Here is an 18,960-nt window from a genome sequence, read left to right as displayed (position 1 = left end):
CTACAGTGATTATTGCCTTGCCAGTTGCCATACCCATTGCTACCGTATACTTGCCTGTGAACCCTTGCTGCCTGCCCTGACCTCTGCTACGTCCGACTACGCTCTTGTCTGCTCCCTGTGTACCACGCCATATCAGCCACCAGAGAGGTCGAGTTGCTACTGGAGGATACGACCTGGTGGTTACAGCCGCAGCAAGTCCATCCCGCCTTGCGGCGGCCTCTGGTGAAAACCAGTAACCACTTAGAACCGGTCCTCTGGTACAACCCGCGTCATCGCCTCTCTGGTTCAGAGGATCCACTACCAATCCTGCCGGTACGTGACAGTTGTATTGCAGCCAGTGGCACAGGGAACATCTCACGAGTAGAAGGAAAAATGGATTCAATAAAATTTCAGCAAATTTTGGATGCTAACTTGATGCCATCTGTGAAAAAGCTGAAGTTAAAGAGAGGATGGCTTCTACAAATGAATAATGATCCTAAACACAACTCAAAATCCACGAGGGATTACATCAAGAGGTGTAAACTGAAGGTTTTGCCATGGCCTTCACAATCTCCTGACCTCAACATAATTGAAAATCTATGGCTAGACCTTAAAAGAGCAGTGCGTGACAAACAGCCCATTAATCTCAAAGAACTGGAAGACTTTTGTTAGGAAGAATGGGCAAAGATACCTCAAACAAGAATTGAAAGACTCTTGGCTGGCTACAAAAAGTGTTAACAAGCTGTGATACTTGCCAAAGGCGGCAGTACAAGATATTAACTCTGCAGGGTGCCCAAACTGTTGCAGACGCCATTTTTTTGTTTTCTGTTATTTTGAAAGTGTAAATGATGGAAATAAAATCTATCTTTTGTTGACATATTATAAGAATGTCTAATCTGTAATTTGATGGCTTTTGGAGATTTTTCCATCTTTCCTTGGCTTCTTTATGCACATTTATACAATTTTTTACCTGGGGTTCCCAAACTTTTGATCCCCACTGTATGTATTGTCCTTGAAACCATTGCCTATGTGTCTCTGTGCAGAGGCAAAATATAGGAAGTGTGGGCGGACAAGCAGGGCTCTGTACAACTGAGGACAAGCGGGGCTCTACATAATCGAGGACAAGCGGGGATCTGTACAACTGAGGACAAGCGGGGCTCTGTACAACCGAGGACAAGCGGGGCCCTGTGCAGGCTCCTGGATTGTCAATCAGCCTACTGTGTGAGCCAGGGGCATGTCATAAAGCCTTGGTGCACAGAGCCCTGCTTGTCCTCAGTGTACAGAGCCCTGCTTGTCCTCAGTGCACAGAGCCCTGCTTGTCCTCGGTGCACAGAGCCCTGCTTGTCCTCGGTGCACAGAGCCCTGCTTGTCCTACGTGCACAGAGCCCTGCTTGTCCTACGTGCACAGAGCCCTGCTTGTCCTACTCACACTTGCTGTATTTTGTCTCTGTACAGAGACACACAGACCATAGCTTAAATGGGCACTGTCAGATATAAAAACTTTTGTAAAGCATGTATTGCAATTGCTTTCATTAGAAAATTTTCAGTATTTCATACAGAAAAAGCTAGTCAAAGAACGGACAACCCCCCCCCCCCCTCCCGCCTTCTGGAATGAGTTCAGTCCTTCTGTGTACACTGCTTCGTCCTGGACGTTTTGGAGGGGGGGGGGCTGTACATGCTGCAGACTCATGTGAAGAGAAGGGGAGGGGGATGGGCAGGAAGACTGCTGCCGGGCTCTCACTGATGTCTGCTGTGTGAGATTGGCATTGCATTGCAGACGAAAAAGTAATTGCCCCTGCATGTATGTGTGTGTAGATATATGTGTATGTGTGTATATCTATGTGTATCTTATGTGTATGTGTAAGAATATATGAAGCCAGTGTGTGTGTAATAAAGGGGGACTACAATCATATGCCTCCAACTGTTGCAAAACTAAAACTCTTAGCATGCCTGCACAGCCAAATGATGTGTGGACATGCTGTTTTGCAATTGCTGGAGGGAACTGCACCCTGGTTGGGAAGCACTGGACTGAGGGAAGGAGGGGGAGTGGTTATCACAGTGATTACCCGCCCCCTGCTTCTGGTGGACAAAATTAAGGTATTTCAGAAATAAAGCTAATTCTGAGAGGAATGCAGGTCATAGATACATAAAAAAAAGTACATGTACATGATCAGGATGAGATACTGAACAACATATAACAGTTTTGTTTTTTTGAGTGATCTGACGGGTACGCTTTAAGGGACAAGACAGCATTTTTTCACCCAAAGATATACAAATTGTTTAACCATTGTACATTACAAATATAGATATAATGGTATTACCTACATTATATTAAAAGGTTTTGCAAATGACAGTGCCTATTTACAAGACTTAAGCTAATGTGTCTATTGCACATCAGATACATTTCGCATCAATGTAGGAAGTAGAGATCTTGAAAATAAGAAACTGAAAGGCGATATATGGTTATATAAGTTTTCAGGCTTCTCCCATGCGCAGTGTGGTTTGTGTGAACCCGTCTCGCACAGACTGTCACACTGTCATATCTTGTGACTTGGCAGTCACTATATCTGGCATTTAATAGCTCAACTGGCAATGTTCCATACTAAACTAAATTTTATGTAAAGACAGGAGACTTCACATTACTGCAAGTTTAAAGCTTAAACAATTGTATAATATTATCAATAAGTAACAATATAATGTACAAGAAAAAGTTATATAAGAGACTGAAATAGAAGGTTTTGAAAGTGGAAGCAGATGACCAATTGGCTGCTTTGAGGAGATCAGAAAGGGGAACCTCCTGATTGAAGATTTTTTGTGGAAACGGCGCCTTTTAGTAGAATGGGCACCGAAAGTGGAGATGTCTATACCAGCAAGAGACCTGGATTGTCTAAGCATCTTGCCAAAGTGGAAGAGGAAACAGGAAGATGTGGTTTGCAAAAAAAGATGAGAAGTTGAGGAAAGGAAGGGTGACGAAGAGATGACGTTCTTGATTCATAAGCTTGAAGGCATTTGACAACACAGAGTTTTCCTTGAAGAGGCAAAGCGGGGAAGACTTGATGTATATTGGTTTTGGTGCGTCTGTGTATAGAAAAAAGAATGCCTTGAGGAGAATATTGTCTGAGAGATATCTAAGGCTCGAATGTCAGAAACCCGTTTAATAGAGATAAGACATAAGAGAGAAGTAAGTTTAAAAGACAAATGTTTTAGGGATAAAGATTCATTGCCATCCCAGGAAGAAAAGAGATAAAAGCAGATTAACATCCAAGGTTGCCAGATATTTAGGTTGTGGAGGTCGCCTGAAGCAAATACCCTTAAGAAGTTTACATATCGACGGGTGTTTTCCAATAGGGATATAATCTATATGAGCATGGTAAAAATATATCGCTGATCGATATAAGTTCAAAGTCCTAAAAGCTTTGCCAAAGTCAAAAGAAGCGGAAAGATAATTCAGGTTGTGGGAAATAGGGGCTTGAACGAGATCCAGATCCTGTTGTGTGCACCAATGAACCCAAAGTTTCCAGGCTGATCTGTAAGCAGGTCTGGTACCTGGAGCCCTGGCGTCATTAAGGATGTCCCTAGCTGATTGAGAAATGTTTGAGTCAATTGTGAATGACCCGAAATCAGCCAGGCAACCAGGGAAAGTTGATTCTCTAGAATCAATGGATGTGAATTCCCTGAGGGATCTGTCAGTAGGGATGGGAAGTATGGAATGATCATCGGAATGTCTAAGAGCATTCCCAGGATTTGAGGAAACCAATATTGTGCTGGCCATAGAGGAGTGATCAGCACAATCATGGATCTTTAAATGGATACTTGTAGGAGAACTCTGGGAATAAGGGCAAATAGAGGGAATGCATAAAGTATTCCTGGGGGCCAGATCTGAAGGAGTGCATCCACACCCGAAGTTTCCGGATTGGGGCGCCAACTGAAAAAGATTGGAAGTTGACGATTGAGGCGGGATGCAAAAAGATCCATGTGGAATGGACCCCAAAGAGAACTGATTTGTTGGAAAATTTCCAATTTCCAATTGCTGAAGTCCGTCAAATGACGGGAATTCCAATCTGCAATGGTGTTGGAAAGACCCGGAAGGTATTCCGCTTGTAGAAGGATGTCTTTGTCTAGGCAAAAATGCCATAGATCTTTGATGATATTGGCTAATAGTTTGGATGTGGTGCCTCCGAGGCGATTGACATATCGGGGTGCTGAAATATTGTCCATACGAAGTATGCAACAATGAGACATGTCCTTTGCAAAGGCTTTCAGGGCAAAAAAGCCTGCTAACATTTCTAAACAGTTGATATGGAGAAGGGTCTCTGAAGAGGACCATTTTCCTCTTGTAGAGAGGGATCCGCAACGAGCACCCCATCCCAAGAGGCTTGCATCGGATTCCAAGATGAGATCCGGTTTGGCATTGAAGATTGTTTTGCCATTCCAATCTTGAATGTGATGTAACCACCAGAGAAGTTCTTCTCTGGCTTCTGAGGATAGGTGAATTTCATCCGAATATCCTAATCCTCCTTTTAAATGATCAATTTTATAGACGTTGAAGGGCTCTGTAGTGTAGAGGTGCTGGAAATATTGCCTGTATCGAAGCCGAAAAAAGGCCCACTGATTGAGTGTTGTTGATAAAGCCTAAAAATTCGATTTCTTTTGAAGGGGTCAGAATAGATTTGTCGTAATTGATTAAAGGGGTACTCCGGTGCTAAGACATCTTTTCTCCTATCAAAAGGATAGGGGATAAGATGCCAGATTGCGGGGGTCCCGCTGCTGGGGACCCCGTGATCTTCCACGCCGCACCCCGTTAGAATCAGTCCCCGGAGAATGTTCGCTCCGGGTCTGATTACTGGCGATCACGGGGACCGGAGAAGTGTGATGACACGCCCCCCACCCCGTGTGACGTCACACTCCGCCCCCTGAATACAAGCCTGACAGCTGACAGCTGGTTATATTACCTGTCTATATCCTGGTTGGCTGTCTATATATACAGCACACTTGGTTGCATTTCAAGTTTTTTGTCTTTGTTTCTATATTAACTATTTTGCTGCTGAGTCCAGTAAAGAAAGTTAAATGCAATAATGTGAAGTCACTTGTCTTGACATAAAATCAATATATAAGTCCCATTCTAACAAGCAGGCATAGTGAAAATCCTAATTTAAAGAGTTTACAAAGCTTAACCCCTTCCCGCTATAGGACGTATGCATACGTCCAATCATCCGACACGTTCGCGCAATTGGACATATGCATATGTCATAGCGATCTCCGGCACTGCCGCGGGCAGCGCAGGAGATCGGCGACGGGACCCGGCTGTCAATCACAGCCGGAGTCCCGCCGCAGCTGACGGGGCCGCGATTGCGCCAATCCCAGCAGCATTAACCCCATAGATGCCGTGATCATTCCTGATCACGGCATCTATGGTGTTGACAGGGGGAGCGCTCTCCCCCTGTTCTCCAACGGCGGCACTGCAATACGATCGCGGGTCGCTGTTGGTTGCTATGGCAGCAGGAGGTCAGATCATGACCTCCTGTATGCCTGCTACGGAAGCCTGTGAGATCCAAATGTATTGCAGCATAGTATAACCTGTAAAAAATAAAATAAAAGGTTCTTCAATAAAAGTATGAAGTGTTAAAAAAAAAAAAAATGCCCTTCCCAATAAAAGCCCTGTATTATCACCAAAAAAGATCAAAAACACAAATCACATACATAATAGGTAGTGCAACGTCTGTGATGACTGTCACGATGCCGGCTGGCAGGTAGTGGATCCTCTGTGCCAGAGAGGGATTGGCGTGGACCGTGCTAGTGGACCGGTTCTAAGCCACTACTGGTTTTCACCAGAGCCCGCCGCAAAGCGGGATGGTCTTGCTGCGGCGGTAGTGACCAGGTCGTATCCACTAGCAACGGCTCACCTCTCTGGCTGCTGAAGATAGGCGCGGTACAAGGGAGTAGGCAAAAGCAAGGTCGGACGTAGCAGAAGGTCGGGGCAGGCAGCAAGGATCGTAGTCAGGGGCAACGGCAGAAGGTCTGGAAACACAGGCAAGGAACACACAAGGAACGCTTTCACTGGCACTAAGGCAACAAGATCCGGCAAGGGAGTGCAGGGGAAGTGAGGTGATATAGGGAAGTGCACAGGTGAACACACTAATTGGAACCACTGCGCCAATCAGCGGCGCAGTGGCCCTTTAAATCGCAGAGACCCGGCGCGCGCGCGCCCTAGGGAGCGGGGCCGCGCGCGCCGGGACAGAACAGACGGAGAGCGAGTCAGGTAGGGGAGCCGGGGTGCGCATCGCGAGCGGGCGCTACCCGCATCGCGAATCGCATCCCGGCTGGCAGCGGAATCGCAGCGCCCCGGGTCAGAGGACGTGACCGGAGCGCTGCCGCGGGGAGAGTGAAGCGAGCGCTCCGGGGAGGAGCGGGGACCCGGAGCGCTCGGCGTAACAGTACCCCCCCCCTTGGGTCTCCCCCTCTTCTTAGAGCCTGAGAACCTGAGGAGCAGACTTTTGTCTAGGATGTTGTCCTCAGGTTCCCAGGATCTCTCTTCAGGACCACAACCCTCCCAGTCCACTAAAAAAAAATTTTTTCCTCTGACCTTTTTGGCAGCTAAAATTTCTTTGACCGAGAAGATGTCCGAGGAGCCGGAAACAGGAGTGGGAGGAACAGATTTGGGAGAAAAACGGTTGAGGATGAGTGGTTTGAGAAGAGAGACGTGAAAGGCATTAGGGATACGAAGAGAGGGAGGAAGAAGAAGTTTATAAGAGACAGGATTAATTTGACACAAAATTTTGAAAGGACCAAGATAGCGTGGTCCCAACTTGTAGCTAGGGACACGGAAGCGGACATATTTAGCGGAGAGCCATACCTTGTCTCCAGGGGAAAAAACGGGGGGAGCTCTTCTTTTCTTATCCGCGAACTTCTTCATGCGTGATGAAGCCTGTAAGAGAGAATTTTGGGTCTCTCTCCATATGATGGAAAGGTCACGAGAAATTTCATCCACAGCGGGCAGACCAGAGGGCAACGGAGTAGGGAGGGGGGGGAAGAGGGTGACGGCCGTACACCACGAAAAATGGGGATTTGGAGGAAGACTCAGAGACCCTGAAGTTATACGAGAATTCGGCCCATGGGAGGAGATCTGCCCAGTCATCCTGGCGGGAGGAAACAAAATGTCGCAAATAATCACCCAAGATCTGGTTAATCCTTTCTACTTGTCCATTGGACTGGGGATGATATGCAGAAGAAAAATTTAATTTAATCTTGAGTTGTTTACAGAGAGCCCTCCAGAATTTAGACACGAATTGGACGCCTCTATCCGAGACAATCTGCGTAGGCAACCCGTGAAGACGAAAAATGTGTACAAAAAATTGTTTAGCCAACTGAGGCGCAGAAGGAAGACCAGGAAGAGGGATGAAATGTGCCATTTTGGAGAATCGATCAACGACCACCCAAATAACAGTGTTGCCACGGGAAGGGGGTAAATCAGTAATAAAATCCATACCAATCAGAGACCAAGGCTGTTCGGGGACAGGCAGAGGATGAAGAAAACCAGCGGGCTTCTGGCGAGGAGTCTTATCCCGGGCACAGATAGTGCAGGCTCGCACAAAGTCCACAACATCCGTCTCCAGAGTCGGCCACCAATAGAAGCGGGAGATGAGTTGCACAGATTTCTTGATACCCGCATGACCTGCGAGATGGGAGGAGTGACCCCATTTGAGGATTCCGAGGCGTTGGCGAGGAGAAACAAAGGTCTTTCCTGGAGGAGTCTGCCTGATGGAGGCAGGAGAAGTGGAGATCAGGCAGTCAGGTGGAATGATGTGTTGCGGAGAGAGTTCAACTTCTGAGGCATCCGAGGAACGAGAGAGAGCATCGGCCCTAATGTTCTTATCGGCAGGACGAAAGTGAATCTCAAAATTAAATCGGGCAAAGAACAGAGACCACCGGGCCTGGCGAGGATTCAGCCGTTGGGCAGACTGGAGGTAGGAGAGGTTCTTGTGGTCGGTGTAGATAATAACAGGAGAACTTGATCCCTCCAGCAGATGCCTCCATTCCTCAAGTGCTAATTTAATGGCTAGAAGCTCTCGATCCCCGATGGAGTAGTTCCTCTCCGCTGGAGAGAAGGTCCTAGAGAAAAAACCACAAGTGACAGCATGCCCGGAAGAATTTTTTTGTAGAAGAACAGCTCCAGCTCCCACTGAGGAGGCATCAACCTCCAATAGGAAGGGTTTGGAAGGGTCAGGTCTGGAGAGGACGGGAGCCGAAGAAAAGGCAGACTTGAGTCGTTTAAAGGCGTCTTCTGCTTGAGGAGGCCAGGACTTGGGATCAGCATTTTTTTTGGTTAAAGCCACGATAGGAGCCACAATGGTAGAAAAATGTGGAATAAATTGCCTGTAATAATTGGCGAACCCCAAAAAGCGTTGGATAGCACGGAGTCCGGAGGGGCGTGGCCAATCTAAGACGGCAGAGAGTTTGTCTGGATCCATCTGTAGTCCCTGGCCAGAGACCAAATATCCTAGAAAAGGAAGAGATTGGCATTCAAACAGACATTTCTCAATTTTGGCATAGAGTTGGTTGTCACGAAGTCTCTGAAGAACCATACGGACATGCTGGCGGTGTTCTTCTAGATTGGCAGAAAAAATTAGGATATCGTCCAGATATACAACAACACAGGAGTATAACAGATCACGAAAAATTTCATTGACAAAGTCTTGGAAGACGGCAGGGGCGTTGCACAGTCCAAAGGGCATGACCAGATACTCAAAGTGTCCATCTCTGGTGTTAAATGCCGTTTTCCACTCGTCCCCCTCTCTGATGCGGATGAGGTTATAGGCGCCTCTTAAGTCCAATTTAGTGAAGATGTGGGCACCTTGGAGGCGATCAAAGAGTTCAGAGATGAGGGGTAAGGGGTAGCGGTTCTTAACCGTGATTTTATTAAGACCGCGGTAGTCAATGCAAGGACGTAGGGAGCCATCTTTTTTGGACACAAAGAAAAATCCGGCTCCGGCAGGAGAGGAGGATTTACGGATAAAGCCCTTTTTTAGATTCTCCTGGACGTATTCGGACATGGCAAGAGTCTCTGGGGCAGAGAGAGGATAAATTCTGCCCCGGGGTGGAGTAGTGCCCGGGAGGAGGTCGATAGGGCAATCATAAGGCCTGTGAGGAGGTAGAGTCTCAGCTTGTTTTTTGCAGAAAACATCCGCGAAGTCCATATAGGCCTTAGGGAGACCGGTTACTGGAGGAACCACAGAGTTACGGCAAGGGTTACTGGGAACCGATTTTAGACAGTTCTTGGAACAAGAGGACCCCCAACTCTTGATCTCCCCAGTGGACCAATCCAGGGTAGGGGAATGAAGTTGAAGCCAGGGAAGTCCAAGGAGAATTTCCGAGGTGCAATTGGGGAGGACCAAAAGTTCAATCCTCTCATGATGAGATCCGATGCTCATAAGAAGGGGCTCCGTGCGGAAACGTATGGTACAGTCCAATCTTTCATTATTTACACAATTGATGTAGAGGGGTCTGGCGAGACTGGTCACCGGGATGTTGAACCTGTTGACGAGAGAGGCCAAAATAAAATTTCCTGCAGATCCAGAGTCCAAGAAGGCCACTGTAGAGAAGGAGAAGGCAGAGGCAGACATCCGCACAGGCACAGTAAGACGTGGAGAAGCAGAGTAGACATCAAGGACTGTTTCACCTTTGTGCGGAGTCAGCGTACGTCTTTCCAGGCGGGGAGGACGGATAGGACAATCTCTCAGGAAGTGTTCGGTACTAGCACAGTACAGGCAGAGGTTCTCCATACGGCGTCGTGTCCTCTCTTGAGGTGTCAGGCGAGACCGGTCGACCTGCATAGCCTCCACGGCGGGAGGCACAGGAACAGATTGCAGGGGACCAGAGGAGAGAGGAGCCGAGGAGAAGAAACGCCTCGTGCGAACAGAGTCCATATCTTGGCGGAGTTCCTGACGCCTTTCGGAAAAACGCATGTCAATGCGAGTGGCTAGGTGAATAAGTTCATGTAGATTAGCAGGAATTTCTCGTGCGGCCAGAACATCTTTAATGTTGCTGGATAGGCCTTTTTTGAAGGTCGCGCAGAGGGCCTCATTATTCCAGGACAATTCTGAAGCAAGAGTACGGAATTGTACGGCATACTCGCCAACGGAAGAATTACCCTGGACCAGGTTCAACAGGGCAGTCTCAGCAGAAGAGGCTCGGGCAGGTTCCTCAAAGACACTTCGGATTTCCGAGAAGAAGGAGTGTACAGAGGCAGTGACGGGGTCATTGCGGTCCCAGAGCGGTGTGGCCCATGACAGGGCTTTTCCGGACAGAAGGCTGACTACGAAAGCCACCTTAGACCTTTCAGTGGGAAACAGGTCCGACATCATCTCCAGATGCAGGGAACATTGGGAAAGAAAGCCACGGCAAAACTTAGAGTCCCCATCAAATTTATCCGGCAAGGATAAGCGTATCCCAGGAGCGGCCACTCGCTGCGGAGGAGGTGCAGGAGCTGGCGGAGGAGATGACTGCTGAAGCTGTGGTAGTAACTGTTGTAGCATAACGGTCAGTTGAGACAGCTGTTGGCCTTGTTGCGCTATCTGTTGTGACTGCTGGGCGACCACCGTGGTGAGGTCAGCGACAACTGGCAGAGGAACTTCAGCGGGATCCATGGCCGGATCTACTGTCACGATGCCGGCTGGCAGGTAGTGGATCCTCTGTGCCAGAGAGGGATTGGCGTGGACCGTGCTAGTGGACCGGTTCTAAGCCACTACTGGTTTTCACCAGAGCCCGCCGCAAAGCGGGATGGTCTTGCTGCGGCGGTAGTGACCAGGTCGTATCCACTAGCAACGGCTCACCTCTCTGGCTGCTGAAGATAGGCGCGGTACAAGGGAGTAGGCAAAAGCAAGGTCGGACGTAGCAGAAGGTCGGGGCAGGCAGCAAGGATCGTAGTCAGGGGCAACGGCAGAAGGTCTGGAAACACAGGCAAGGAACACACAAGGAACGCTTTCACTGGCACTAAGGCAACAAGATCCGGCAAGGGAGTGCAGGGGAAGTGAGGTGATATAGGGAAGTGCACAGGTGAACACACTAATTGGAACCACTGCGCCAATCAGCGGCGCAGTGGCCCTTTAAATCGCAGAGACCCGGCGCGCGCGCGCCCTAGGGAGCGGGGCCGCGCGCGCCGGGACAGAACAGACGGAGAGCGAGTCAGGTAGGGGAGCCGGGGTGCGCATCGCGAGCGGGCGCTACCCGCATCGCGAATCGCATCCCGGCTGGCAGCGGAATCGCAGCGCCCCGGGTCAGAGGACGTGACCGGAGCGCTGCCGCGGGGAGAGTGAAGCGAGCGCTCCGGGGAGGAGCGGGGACCCGGAGCGCTCGGCGTAACAATGACGTGTACTATAAAACTATAATGTAAATTATCCCGCACAGTGAACGCCGTAAAAAAAATAAAAAAACATTATAAAAACGCAAAATTAGCCAATTTTGGTACAAATAGCGGAATAAAAAAGATCAAAAGGTAGCACATATCACAAAAATGACACCACTAAAAAGTACAGCTCATTCCGCAAAAAATAAGCCCTTACTCAATGGCATCGGATGAAAAATAAAAAAGTTACGGCTGCTGGAAAATGAATGGCAGACAAAGAATTTTGCTAAGAAAAGGAAAAAGAACATAGATAGCCATATAAAATGGGTATCGCCATAATGGTACTGACCCACAGAATAAATATAACATCACTTTTACCGCACAGTGTACACCATAAAAAAAAAAAACTTCAGAAATTTTCCAGTTTTTCACTGTATTTAGACGTTTTTCACAAAAAATGCTTCATGTGTCAACAAAAATGCACCACTTATATAAAATACAATATGTCACGAAAAAACTATCTCAGAATTTCTCTGCTTAGAAAAAGCGTTCTAAAGTTATTACCATTTAAAGAGATACATGTCAAATAAAAAAATAAAAAAAGAGCCTGGTCATAGAGGTAAAAAATGCGTCGGTCCTTAAGGGGTTAAAGGGGCACTCCGACCAATGGAACCAGATGTCTAGGGGCGGACTCCCGCAATCGGACATCCTATCCCCTATTCTTTGGATAAGGGATAACATGTCTAGGGATGGAATACCCCTTTAAAAGGGTATTATAGTTTTGTTTTTTTCTCAGCCTTTGAGCCCATGACGCCAGGTTACAATCATGTGTAACATGCTGCTATTACGTCTATGCACTGCTTTGTATGAAGGCACATACTTCAGAATAGGAATTATACTGCAATCCTACATCACTCAACCAATAAGGAAAAAAGCTCTGAAGAACATCCTGCAGTGACATCAAGGTATGTCCATAGCTGACAGACCAAGCTGAATCAATAGCCAAAAAAATAACCATGCAGCAACTAGAATTAAAACAGGAGAAGCAATGGCATTGCTAGGGTTTGTGTCACCCAATGCGGTAGAAAATGGTGTCGCCCCATACACCCCACCTCCAGGTGTAGTGCGTTGCGGAAGATTATTTCAAGTATAATAATCAAATGTACCAATTGCCACATAATGGGAAAGTGCTCAAGATGTTTTTACCATGCAAAACTACAGGTCCCAGTATGACCTAATTAGTGGTAACATTATGCTGGGAGTTGTTGTAAGTTCTGCAGTTATGATGGATGAAACAAGTGACATACTGTACCCTCTGAGTATAATACTGCAAGACACTGTACCCTATGAGTATTATACAGTGATGTCACAGTACAGGGATAATATACAGTGATGTCACAGTGCAGGGATAATACACACAGTGATGTCACAGTACAGGGATAATACACACAGTGATGTCACAGTACAGGGATAATACACACAGTGATGTCACAGTACAGGGATAATACACACAGTGATGTCACAGTACAGGGATAATACACACAGTGATGTCACAGTACAGGGATAATACACACAGTGATGTCACAGTACAGGGATAATACACACAGTGATGTCACAGTACAGGGATAATAGATAGGGGATAAGATGTCTATGGGCGGAGTACCCCTTTAAAAGCTGTAGAAAAAAAAAATCCTTGAATACCCCTTTAATTCTATATAAATAAATGAAGGAAGGAAGGAAAGTGCATATAAAATACCTCATGGTTTGAATGTTGGGATCTTGTCACATAGTCATTTCCATGAAGTAATACTGAATACTGTTGTGTATATTTCTCAGGCTGAAAGCAGCATAGTATGCAATATGGTAAATGAAGAAGATGCGAGCATTGCCCCACGTCACACAGGTCCAGAAGAGAATCCACAGCAGAAGGAAGAAGAGAAGGTATTGCCCAATACTGCATGCCAGCTGAGAATCAGGGGGTTGGCTATAAGGGGTTCAGAAGTGGTGATGACACAGTACAGGGATAATACACAGTGACGTCACAGTACAGAGATAATACACAGTGATGTCACAGTACATGGATAATACACAGTGACGTCACAGTACAGGGATAATACACACAGTGACGTCACAGTACAGGGATAATACACACAGTGATGTCACAGTACAGGGATAATACACAGTGATGTCACAGTACATGGATAATACACACAGTGACGTCACAGTACAGAGATAATACACAGTGATGTCACAGTACAGAGATAATACACAGTGATGTCACAGTACAGGGATAATATACACAGTGATGTCACAGTACAGGGATAATACACAGTGACGTCACAGTACAGGGATAATACACACAGTGATGTCACAGTACAGGAATAATATACACAGTGACGTCACAGTACAGAGATAATGCACACAGTGATGTCACAGTACAGGGATAATGCACACAGTGATGTCACAGTACAGGGATAATATACACAGTGATGGCACAGTACAGGGATAATACACAGTGATGTCACAGTACAGGGATAATATACACAGTGATGTCACAGTACAGGGATAATACACACAGTGATGTCACAGTACAGGGATAATACACACAGTGATGTCACAGTACAGGGATAATACACACAGTGATGTCACAGTACAGGGATAATACACAGTGATGTCACAGTACAGGGATAATACACAAAGTGATGTCACAGTACAGGGATAATACACACAGTGATGTCACAGTACAGGGATAATACACAGTGATGCCACAGTACAGGGATAATACAAAGTGATGTCACAGTACAGGGATAATACACAGTGATGTCACAGTACAGGGATAATATACACAGTGATGTCACAATTCAGGGATAATACACAGTGAAGTCAGTGTACAGGGATAATACACACAGTGATGTCACAGTACAGGGATAATACACACAGTGACAACACAGTACAGGGATAATACACAGGGATGTCACAGTACAGGGATAATACACACAGTGATGTCACAGTACAGGAATAATATACACAGTGATGTCACAGTACAGGGATAATACACACAGTGACGTCACAGTACACGGATAATACACAGTGACATCACAGTACAGGGATAATACACACAGTGATGTCACAATACAGGGATAATACACAGTGATGTCACAGTACAGGGATAATACACACAGTGACGTCACAGTAGAGGGATAATACACACAGTGACGTCACAGTACACGGATAATACATAGTGACATCACAGAACAGGGATAATACACACAGTGATGTTGTTACGCCTAGCGCTCCGGGTCCCCGCTCCTCCCCGGAGCGCTCACGGCGTCTTTCTCCCTGCAGCTCCCCGGTCAGTCCCGCTGACCGGGAGCGCTGCACTGTCATGGCCGTTGGGAATGCGATTCGCACAGCGGGACGCGCCCGCTCGCGAGTCGCATCCCAGGTCACTTACCCGTTCCCGTCCCCTGCTGTCATGTGCTGGCGCGCGCGGCTCCGCTCTCTAGGGCGCGCGCGCGCCAGCTCCCTGAGACTTAAAGGGCCAGTGCACCAATGATTGGTGCCTGGCCCAATTAGTTTAATTGGCTTCCACCTGGTCCCTGACTATATCTGACCTCCTCCCATGCACTCCCTTGCCGGATCTTGTTGCCCTTGTGCCTAGTGAAAGCGTATTGTGTGTCTAAAGCCTGTGTACCAGAACTTCTGCTATCCACCCTGACTACGAACCTTGCCGCCTGCCCCGACCTTCTGCTACGTCCGACCTTGCTTCTGTCTACTCCCTTGTACCTCGCCTATCATCAGCAGTCAGAGAGGTGACCCGTTGCTAGGGGATACGACCTGGTCACTACCGCCGCAGCAAGACCATCCCGCTTTGCGGCGGGCTCTGGTGAAAACCAGTAGTGACTTAGAACCGGTCCACTAGCGCGGTCCTCGCCAATCCCTCTCTGGCACAGAGGATCCACTACCTGCCAGCCGGCATCGTGACAGTAGATCCGGCCATGGATCCCGCTGACGTCCCTCTGCCTTATATCTCTGATATCACCACGGTGGTCGCCCAGCAATCCCGACAGATCGCCCATCTAACCCACCAGCTGTCGGAAGTATTCACCATTGTGCAGCAACTTCAGTCGCAACTTCAGCAGCAATCATCTCCTCCGCCAGCTCCTGCACCCCTTCCGCAGCGAGTGGCCACTCCTAGCCTCCGCCTGTCCTTGCCGGACAAATTTAATGGGGACTCTAAGTTTTGCCGTGGCTTTCTTTCGCAATGTTCTCTGCACTTGGAGATGATGTCGGACCAGTTTCCTACTGAAAGGTCTAAGGTGGCTTTCGTAGTCAGCCTTCTGTCTGGAAAAGCTCTGTCATGGGCCACACCGCTCTGGGACCGCAATGACCCCGTCACTGCCTCTGTACACTCCTTCTTCTCGGAAATTCGAAGTGTCTTTGAGGAACCTGCCCGAGCCTCTTCTGCTGAGACTGCCCTGCTGAACCTGGTCCAGGGTAATTCTTCCGTTGGCGAGTACGCCATACAATTCCGTACTCTTGCTTCTGAACTTTCCTGGAATAATGAGGCCCTCTGCGCGACCTTTAAAAAAGGCCTATCCAGCAACATTAAAGATGTTCTGGCCGCACGAGAAACTCCTGCTAACCTGCATGAACTCATTCATCTAGCCACCCGCATTGACATGCGTTTTTCTGAGAGACATCAAGAGCTCCGCCAGGAAAAAGACTTAGATCTCTGGACACCTCTCCCACAGTCTCCACTGCAATCTGCGCCTAGGCCTCCCGCCGAGGAAGCCATACAAGTGGATCGGTCTCGCCTGACCCTGGAAGAGAGGAATCGCCGTAAGGAAGAGAATCTTTGTCTGTACTGTGCCAGTACCGAACATTTTTTGGTGGATTGCCCTATCCGTCCTCCACGTCTGGGAAACGCACGCTCGCACCCAGCTCTCGTGGGTGTGGCGTCTCTGGATGCTAAGTCGGCTTCTCCACGTCTCACGGTGCCTGTACGGATTTCTACTTCAGCCAGCTCTTCCCTCTCAGCCGTGGCCTGCCTGGACTCTGGTGCTTCTGGGAATTTTATTCGGGAGTCCTTGGTGAATAAATTCCGCATTCCGATGACCCGTCTTGTCAAGCCACTCCACATTTCCGCGGTCAACGGAGCCAGGTTGGATTGCACCGTGCGTTACCGCACGGAGCCCCTCCTAATGTGCATCGGACCTCATCACGAGAAAATTGAATTTTTGGTCCTTCCCAATTGCACTTCCGAAATTCTCCTTGGACTACCCTGGCTTCTACACCATTCCCCAACCCTGGACTGGTCCACTGGGGAGATCAAGAGTTGGGGTCCCTCTTGTTCCAAGGACTGCCTTAAACCGGTTCCCAATACTCCCTGCCGTGACCCTGTGGTTCCTCCTGTATCCGGTCCCCCTAAGGTCGTTAGGGACTCTGCCTGCCACAGAAAATGCCTCTCCCCCCCTCCCAGTCCCTTCAGGAAAGCCTCTGTGTCCCCTCATGGCTCCCGTCCTTGTGTCTCCCTGCCCCGTGCCAAGCTTCACCCTCTGCCCTCCCTCCCCATTCCTACTCCTGCTGTACTGCCTGCCATTGAGGAAACCATCCATTCCTTCCCGGTGTCCTCATCCCAGGGGAGGCAGTCACCGGACAAAAAAAAGGGGAGACCTAAGGGGGGGGGTACTGTTACGCCTAGCGCTCCGGGTCCCCGCTCCTCCCCGGAGCGCTCACGGCGTCTTTCTCCCTGCAGCTCCCCGGTCAGTCCCGCTGACCGGGAGCGCTGCACTGTCATGGCCGTTGGGGATGCGATTCGCACAGCGGGACGCGCCCGCTCGCGAGTCGCATCCCAGGTCACTTACCCGTTCCCGTCCCCTGCTGTCATGTGCTGGCGCGCGCGGCTCCGCTCTCTAGGGCGCGCGCGCGCCAGCTCCCTGAGACTTAAAGGGCCAGTGCACCAATGATTGGTGCCTGGCCCAATTAGTTTAATTGGCTTCCACCTGGTCCCTGACTATATCTGACCTCCTCCCATGCACTCCCTTGCCGGATCTTGTTGCCCTTGTGCCTAGTGAAAGCGTATTGTGTGTCTAAAGCCTGTGTACCAGAACTTCTGCTATCCACCCTGACTACGAACCTTGCCGCCTGCCCCCGACCTTCTGCTACGTCCGACCTTGCTTCTGTCTACTCCCTTGTACCTCGCCTATCATCAGCAGTCAGAGAGGTGACCCGTTGCTAGTGGATACGACCTGGTCACTACCGCCGCAGCAAGACCATCCCGCAAGGCTCTGGTGAAAACCAGTAGTGACTTAGAACCGGTCCACTAGCGCGGTCCTCGCCAATCCCTCTCTGGCACAGAGGATCCACTACCTGCCAGCCGGCATCGTGACAGATGTCACAATACAGGGATAATACACAGTGACGTCACAGTACAGGGATAATACACACAGTGATGTCACAGTACAGGGATAATACACAGTGATGTCACAGTACAGGGATAATATACACAGTAATGTCACAGTACAGGGATAATATACACAGTAATGTCACAGTACAGGGATAATACACACAGTGATGTCACAGTACAGGGCTAATACACATAGTGGTGCCACAGTACAGGAATAATACCCACAGTGATGTCACAGTACAGGGATAATACACACAGTGATGTCACAATACAGGGATAAAACACACAGTGATGTCACAGTACAGGGATAATACAAACAGTGGTGTCACAGTACAGGGATAATACACACAGTGGTGTCACAATACAGGGATAATACACACAGTTATGTCACAATACAGGGATAAAACACACAGTGATGTCACAGTACAGGGATAATACACACAGTGATGTCACAGTACAGGGATAATACACACAGTGCTTTCACAGTACAGGGATAATACACACAGTGATGTCACAGTACAGGGATAATACACACAGTGATGTCACAGTACAGGGATAATACACACAGTGATGTCACAGTAGAGAGATATTACACACAGTGATGTCACAGTACAGGGATAATACAGACAGTGATGTCACATTACAGGGACAATATACACAGTGATGTCACAGTACAGGGATAATACACAGTGATGTCACAGTATAGGGATAATACACACAGTGATGTCACAGTACAGGGATAATACACACAGTGATGTCACAGTACAGGGATAATAGATGGGGGATAAGATGTCTAGGGGCGGAGTACCCCTTTAAAGGCTATAGAAATAAAAATCCTGGAATATCCCTGTAACTATATATAAATGAAGGAAGGAAGGAATGAAGGAAGGATAGTGCATATAAAATACCTCATGGTTTGAATGTTGGGATCTTGTCACATAGTCATTTCCATGAAGTAATACTGAATACTGTTGTGAATATTTCTCAGGCTGAAAGCAGCATAGTATGCAATATGGTAAATGAAGAAGATGCGAGCATTGCCCCACGTCACACAGGTCCAGAAGAGAATCCACAGCAAAAGGAAGAAGAGAAGGTATTGCCCAATACTGCATGCCAGCTGAGAATCAGGGGGTTGGCTATAAGGGGTTCAGAAGTGGTGATGACACAGTACAGGGATAATACACAGTGAAGTCACAGTACAGAGATAATACACAGTGATGTCACAGTACAT

General features: G+C 48.1%; 2 protein-coding genes across 5 annotated transcripts in view; one reads left to right on the top strand and one right to left on the bottom strand.

Annotated features, from left to right (window-relative positions):
* Nucleotides 1-13,262, top strand: part of LOC130297043 (nuclear factor 7, ovary-like) — a 58,492-nt gene extending 45,230 nt beyond the window's left edge. For all 3 annotated transcript variants that reach the window (XR_008849376.1, XR_008849377.1, XR_008849375.1), the window contains exon 3: nucleotides 13,157-13,262. The gene's annotated coding sequence lies outside the window, so the exon portion shown is untranslated. The remainder of the gene's footprint in view (nucleotides 1-13,156) is intronic.
* Nucleotides 1-18,960, bottom strand: part of GRB7 (growth factor receptor bound protein 7) — a 265,456-nt gene that overhangs the window by 180,346 nt on the left and 66,150 nt on the right. The window lies entirely within an intron of this gene.

Source organism: Hyla sarda, chromosome 12, assembly GCF_029499605.1.
Source record: "Hyla sarda isolate aHylSar1 chromosome 12, aHylSar1.hap1, whole genome shotgun sequence".
NCBI lineage: Eukaryota > Metazoa > Chordata > Amphibia > Anura > Hylidae > Hyla > Hyla sarda.
The sequence above is the reverse complement of the archived record's forward strand: the minus strand, read 5'-3'. Positions and strand labels throughout refer to the sequence as shown.